Source organism: Tupaia chinensis, unplaced genomic scaffold (genome assembly GCF_000334495.1).
Source record: "Tupaia chinensis unplaced genomic scaffold, TupChi_1.0 Scaffold000477_1, whole genome shotgun sequence".
NCBI lineage: Eukaryota > Metazoa > Chordata > Mammalia > Scandentia > Tupaiidae > Tupaia > Tupaia belangeri.
The window spans coordinates 1296451-1302471 of NW_006159986.1; the positions used below are offsets into that span (position 1 = coordinate 1296451).

The 6021-nt window shown below is 50.8% G+C and overlaps 1 protein-coding gene across 7 annotated transcripts in view; it reads right to left on the bottom strand.

Moving 5' to 3' along the window:
• ORMDL3 (ORMDL sphingolipid biosynthesis regulator 3) overlaps positions 1-1556 on the bottom strand; it is a 6765-nt gene extending 5209 nt beyond the window's left edge. For 2 of the 7 annotated variants that reach the window (XM_027774761.1, XM_014590700.2), the window contains exon 1: positions 1425-1556. The gene's annotated coding sequence lies outside the window, so the exon portion shown is untranslated. Of the gene's footprint in view, positions 1-880; positions 979-1349 lie in introns of those variants that run through there. The other 5 variants (XM_027774759.1, XM_006155915.3, XM_006155917.2 and 2 more) reach the window with 3 other exon arrangements.
• Between the last annotated feature and the right edge of the window lie 4465 nt (positions 1557-6021).

A 6021-nucleotide genomic window follows, 5' to 3' on the forward strand; every position in this document is an offset into this window, starting at 1 on the left:
GTGTGACAAGAAATACTGCACTCCATAACCCAGACCTACAGAGGTGTAGGTGTAAAAAACCTCCAGCCCTCCCTAGTTTTTTGTCTAGGAGTGCCAGGAGCCTTGTTGAAACCCAGATCACAAAGCCCTATATGCCTTTCTGGCTATAATAGGGCATCCGAAAAGCTTAACGAGTCTAGGAAGGGCCTCGACCTAGGTCCTAGCTCACCCTGGTGAGGGTCTTCCTGAAGCCTGAACACTAGGTGGTCTAAGAGCAGAGAACCCCAGGACGACTGCCCCCCCCCCAAAAAAAAAAACAGACAACCAAACAGAAACAACAGATCAATAACTAAGAAAAAGACTGGCAGCCAGGAAACATGAGACTTCCGCGTGGCAATGGGCATGTATCACTCCCATTAGCAAATTAACCAACTGACCCCCTCTCCTAGAAGTGGAGAAAGGGGGGGCCAGGGCTGGCAGAGGCTGAGAAGTTCTGCTGCCTTAGCTGGCAGGTGGCTGCCAGTGCCAGACCCTGATGTGGTTTCATAACCTGTCTCAAACCACGGCCTGCAGCAGCTCTGTTCTCTTAACCACTTTTTTGCTGGGGATTTTTTTTTACCCCCCTCTTTCAGTCTCCTTGGCTCCAAACACAAATATCCCGGCCTAGCCAGTCAGACACTCAAGCTGAGACCTGAGCTCACCCCTGAACGGCCGCCAGGTGAGCGCTCCCACTCCCTCCCCCTCAACGGCAGCCCTTTAGACAGCAAACTTACCTTCTGGGTGAGCAGTTCAAAACATCCCAGCCTGTACCCAGGAGACCCCAACGGGGAATCCGTGGCAACAAGCCACAACGCCATTTCCACTCCGCCCACCCCACACCTACAATACCACTGCTGCTCACCTCTCAACTCTGGCCCAGCCCCTCGGACTGGAAGGTGGGAGTGAAAAGCAAGGACCGAGGCGAACTCGAGAAAGACGAACGAGGAGGCGGAGTTCTCGCTGTAGTTGGGGTTTTCTAAGACCTCCAGCACCTTCTTGGAGGCACCTAGTGCTCCTCCCACTCTGCTCCCTATCCTGGGACCTCGCACTCCAAGCCTGGTGCGGTCCGGGGCCTCACCCTCACCTCCATGCGATCACCCAGCCCTGGAGGCAGCCAAACCTTTATTCCCAAAACTCAGCTGTCCCGGTCCGCCGTCCCTCGTTCCCAGCCTAGGCACTCCTCCCCGACATCCACTCCCTGGCTCTCACTCCCAGCTTCCTCCTTGGGCACCCTCTTGGCTGATACTACCCCTCCGCTGATGCACTCCCACACCCCCCAATCTCCCAGCCCGGGTCTCCTCCAGCCCGGGGCGCCTCCCCAGCAGCCCCACCTTCTCTCCTGTATCTCCTCTAGCCCGGGGGCCCTCCCGGTTCCGGCACCACCGAAGCCGCCCGTCTGGACTCACAGTGCGGGGTTGGAGGTCGAAGGCCTAGGAAAGGTGCCAGGGGGTAGGGGCCGCTGCTGCTCCAGCAGCTGTAACAACCCACAGCAGTAGCCACCCCGCTGGCAGCTCCGGCCAAATCAGCGCCCCGCGCCGGCCCCGACACGTCACCGCCCCGCGCCGCCCGCCCGGCGCCTCCTGGGAGTTGTAGTCTCTCCCCTGCCTCCCTACCGATATTCCCGCCGCCTCCTAGGAGTTGTAGTTTTCTCCCGGTCCTGGCCCCGCCTCTGCGAGGTTGCACAGCTGGACCGTGACACAACAGTAAGATCAGATGCTAATACTTTGGTGTGTAACGATTCAGCTTTTGCGCCTGCGCCCTGTGTGGTTTACCCTTGCCCGGGTTTTGCAGATGAGGAAACTCGGAGTTTTCAGTTAACTGGCCGTAGGTCCCTGTTGGGTTTCCAAACTGGACTAGATCCCAGATACTCTGACCCCAAGTGCAGGGTTTTTCCATTCTAGCTCGCTACCTCCGCCCTCACCCCAGATTGGCTCCTTTCTGAACGGACTAGCCCGGTCCTTTGCCCTCCTGGGCCTTCCTGGGCCCTCCTGGCCTCTCCTGGGAGCTGGCTTACCACGAAGTGTGTGGGGTGTAGGGCAGAGTGAAGTAGCATTTGTCAAGCCCTGCCTACTCCTTAGTTACCCCTGACCCAGGCTGGCCTGGACCTGGACACACCCTGGACCTCCCCAATAGGCCCAGTAGGCATGTGCCCATAAAGATTCCTTGCAGATGGTTAGGAGCCTGAGTTTCTGTCTCAGGTCAGCTTGGCAACTTTGGGTAGAAGGCACTGGTCTGCGTGCTCTAAGGTCGAGGGCATAGATCTTACTGCCGGGTAGATATAGCATAGGCACCCCTTTCTGGGTATTGTGTCTCTGGGCAAATTTTTACACCTGTAAAACTCTACCTCCAAGGTTGTGTGAATTGAAAAAAAAAAAAAAAAGTATGTAAAGCATCTGTTGCATTGTACGAAGCTGCACTATGTGGCTCTTCAGTCCTGGGTCTCTCTCACTCTCCACATCACCAAGAGAGCCCTGTGGGGGTATTTCCAACTCGCTTCTTTCCAAGTCCACTCTATGCACGGCAGGACTGGAATATCAGGATCAGGTGATGTCACCGCGCGACAACCTGACTGCCTTGTAAATGTACCCGGAACTGAGTGTATACCCTGAAATGGGGAAGGAAAATTCTGGCCCAGGAAACCAAGGAAGCACTTCCCTCAGACCCCACCTGCCCCTCTCCAAGGGGCTGCCTGGAAACAGCTGAGCTAAAGCTGGAGCTGGACCTTGCAAGATACCTTGGGGACACCAGGCAGTGGGTATCGAGCCTGAGTTTCTGTCTCAGGTCAGCTTGGCAACTTTGGGTAGAAGGCACTGGTCTGCGTGCTCTAAGGTCGAGGGCATAGATCTTACTGCCGGGTAGATATAGCATAGGCACCCCTTTCTGGGTATTGTGTCTCTGGGCAAATTTTTACACCTGTAAAACTCTACCTCCAAGGTTGTGTGAATTGAAAAAAAAAAAAAAGTATGTAAAGCATCTGTTGCATTGTACGAAGCTGCACTATGTGGCTCTTCAGTCCTGGGTCTCTCTCACTCTCCACATCACCAAGAGAGCCCTGTGGGGGTATTTCCAACTCGCTTCTTTCCAAGTCCACTCTATGCACGGCAGGACTGGAATATCAGGATCAGGTGATGTCACCGCGCGACAACCTGACTGCCTTGTAAATGTACCCGGAACTGAGTGTATACCCTGAAATGGGGAAGGAAAATTCTGGCCCAGGAAACCAAGGAAGCACTTCCCTCAGACCCCACCTGCCCCTCTCCAAGGGGCTGCCTGGAAACAGCTGAGCTAAAGCTGGAGCTGGACCTTGCAAGATACCTTGGGGACACCAGGCAGTGGGTATCAGAACCATCTAGAGTAGAACAGGCATCTTCTCAAATATTTCCAGGACCAATGGCCCAACAATGTTTATCCTAAGATCTGAATATTCACTTCAGCGTCTAAAAAAGTTTTATCTTGTGTCCTACAGAAATTTCTCCTAGTTCATGAAGGCCCCTTTTTAAAAAATTAAGTTCTTTGCCAAATGGCATTGTGCTCTTGCCAGAGAGAGAGAGGAAAAGTGAGAAATCACTCTCTGGTAGATGGCCACGCCACAATCCCTTCCCCTGCATTCTTCTCCCAGGATTTTGGGCATGCAAACACACATGCCCAGCATGTTCTTCAAGCTGCCAGATCCAGGATTCAAACTGCAGAGTTGGCCTTATGGGAGTCAGGATCTTAACCACCATGCCACTTGCTGGCTCTCCCTTTTCTCTTTTTTTATCTTTTATTTCCATTAGGGTACGTGCACTTGCCAGACAGAGGAAAAGATAAAACACCCTCCAGTAGGGTGTGGTCGTACCATAATCCCTTTTCTTCCATTCTTCCCTGTCATCAGGATTCGGGAGCATGCACACATGTGTGCCTGGTATGTGCCTTTCAAGCTGTAGGATCAGGGATTCAAACTGGCCATATGGAGTCTAGCTCCCAAAACACCACACTTAACCACTGTGCTACAAAGTTAGCCTAGGACCAGCAGGTGACATAATGGTTACATCGCTGGACTCCCATATGGCCAACTGCAGTTCAAGTCCTGGACCTGGCAGCTTGAAATTCACGCCAGGCACATGTGCATGCATGCCCCAAATCTCTAGAGAATAGTGGAGGAGATGGGATTGCAGCTGGCCATCACTCCTGGGGGGTGATTTTTTGCTCTCTGTCTCTCAGGTGAGCACATGCACCCTGTAGCAAAAATCTCCATTAAAAAAAAAAAAAGCCAGCTCAAGACCCCTGTTTTCTTATGGTCATCCTTCTACGGACATAAGTAAGCAACTGAGTGTTGTCCTTTTCACAGAATCTCCCATCACTGAGGCAAGAAAGATGTGTCTATTTTTTCCTAACTAAGCCAGCTGGACTCCTTCGACTTCTCTAGGATTTCTCCCATCTTCCATCAAGTCCATCAAGCATTCTGGATCTTTGCCAGTTTCCTCCATCTCCGTAAAGTTCAGTGACCCAGACTGGACCTATGTCTCAGATAAGGTTCTGAGTGACACACAGGGTCTAACAAAAAGTTTATTGGATATGTCATGTCCTATTAATAACTCCTGTTATCAAGTTGGTCTCTTTTTTTTGCAACTGGGAATGAACCGAGTTCTGACTCATCCCAGGTTTGTGGTAAATCGTGGCTTGCTCTCTGCTTTATTTAGCCAGAGTCCCTGACATCTTTTTCCTTCTCTCTTTGTCCTCATAATTACCATGTGTTCACCAAACATCCTTCAACTGTAAATAGGCCTGAGCACTGTGCAAAATGTGGGACAGCACACTCATGTGACACTGGGGGGCATGCCACCCTTTGGACAAATCATTGGTAGTATGTTCCAAGAAGCTGAAGCATTGTTCCTGCCTCAAACATGATTCACTTCTGGTAGCAGATTCTAAGGCGGTCATCTCATGCACAGGAAAAGCTGTGATGTGCAGGATGTTCACTCCAGCAATATTTATAGTAGTGGAGAACCAAAAGCAAACTAAATGTCCAGTGAAAAAAGAATGATACATCCATTTGGATGGAACAATATGAGGCGGTGGAAACTACGTGGCAGCATGGGACATTGTTTGTTAGGTTATATGAAAAGACTAGGGTAGGGACCAGCAGTTAGCGTAATGGCTATGTCGCTGGACTCCCATGTAGTCGGCCGTGGTTCGAGTCCCGGACCCGGTGGCTTAAACTCACGCCGGGCGCGTGTGTGTGCGTGCCCAAGATCCTGAGAGGAGAAGGGAGGAGAAGGGATTGCAACGTGGCCATCCCCCCTGGGGGGTGATTTCCTGCTTTCTATCTCTCTGTCTCTCTCTGTCTGTCTGGCGAGCGCACGCGCCCTATAGCAAAAACCTCTCCAAAAAAAAAAAAAGACTAGGGTACAAAATAGCATAAACATTCCCCAGGAATAAAGCAGCAAAATCCAAAAAGAGAGAAACTAGGATAAATACCTAATTCCCTTAATCAGTAAAATTAGAAGACAAAAAGTGAGAGGGAGAAACTTCAAGATTAGAATAAATTCTGGGGACCAGAAGATGGTGTAATGGTTATATCACTGGACTCCCATGTAGTTGACAGTGATTTGAGTCCCAGACCCAGCAGTTTAAAACTCACGCCGGGCGTATGTGTACATGCCCAAAACCCCAACAGGAGAATGGAGGAAAAAGGGATTGCAGTGTGGCCATCCCCCCTGCAGGAGGGTGATTTCTCACTTTCTGTCTATCTCTCTCCATCTCTCTGGCAAGCACATGCACCCTATAGCAAAAATCTCTCTTTAAAAAAAAAACGCAGAATGAATTCTGTCTTATATCTTCCAAAAACCTTATTTGGCTCCTAAATCAAGCAAACCAGTTTTTAACTTTTTTTTTTTTCTCCCATGAGAAATAAAGACAGAAAGAGAAAGTGAGAGGTGCCCTCAACGGGTTACCTTTAGTGGATCCATGCCATGATCCTCCTCCAGCATTGCCAGCTAGCCAGGATCACAGACCTGGAGT